Source organism: Penaeus monodon, chromosome 25 (assembly GCF_015228065.2).
Source record: "Penaeus monodon isolate SGIC_2016 chromosome 25, NSTDA_Pmon_1, whole genome shotgun sequence".
Taxonomy (NCBI): domain Eukaryota; kingdom Metazoa; phylum Arthropoda; class Malacostraca; order Decapoda; family Penaeidae; genus Penaeus; species Penaeus monodon.
The window spans coordinates 18,001,701-18,002,412 of NC_051410.1; positions in this window are offsets into that span (position 1 = coordinate 18,001,701).

A 712-nucleotide genomic window follows, 5' to 3' on the forward strand; every position below is an offset into this window, starting at 1 on the left:
TTTTGTGAAATCATACTCACCGATGGGTTCAGAAAAGAACCAGAACTAGGTATTCAATTTTGGGCGAGATTTTCATCAATGTTATTTAGGTATTGATGCATGATGCAAGACTGACACGCCCACATCCATGCACAACGGCACATACTCTCATGAACAGGCGAAGAAGATACTCTTAGGTTTCTAAGCGATCATATGAAGAAACTTATATCACGAGATTAGCGTCGGAGCCAGACATTTAATTATTTGTGAAATCAGAGTTTGAGATCAGCTCAAGGGTTTGGCCGAGAAGCCTCAGTTCTATGACGTCATCCCTTACGTCATGGAAAATCCTTACTTGGCCAATCAGCTGTCTGCAACATCTCTCGTTGCTACCGATCCATGTAAACAATGACCAGTGTTTCTAGGGGAAACCTGAACAATATTGTCCCGTAATATGTACAGCACTTGTACGAGTGTCTCGCCTGTATTAGTATAGTGTGTGTAGAGGGCAAAATATCAGGCATCAGTAAAATGACATGTTTTCATTTCTGGCAGCATTTGTTGATATTTACACCAAAACTTTTGCAATAATTTTTCAATTATATTCACTATACCATCCAGCTCATAAAGAATAACACAAAAAAGTGGGTACCGTGTTTAGTGTTTTAATGTCATATAAGCGACCTGTTGACAAGGAATAATTATTTCGATACTTCATACTTACGAATCAGCT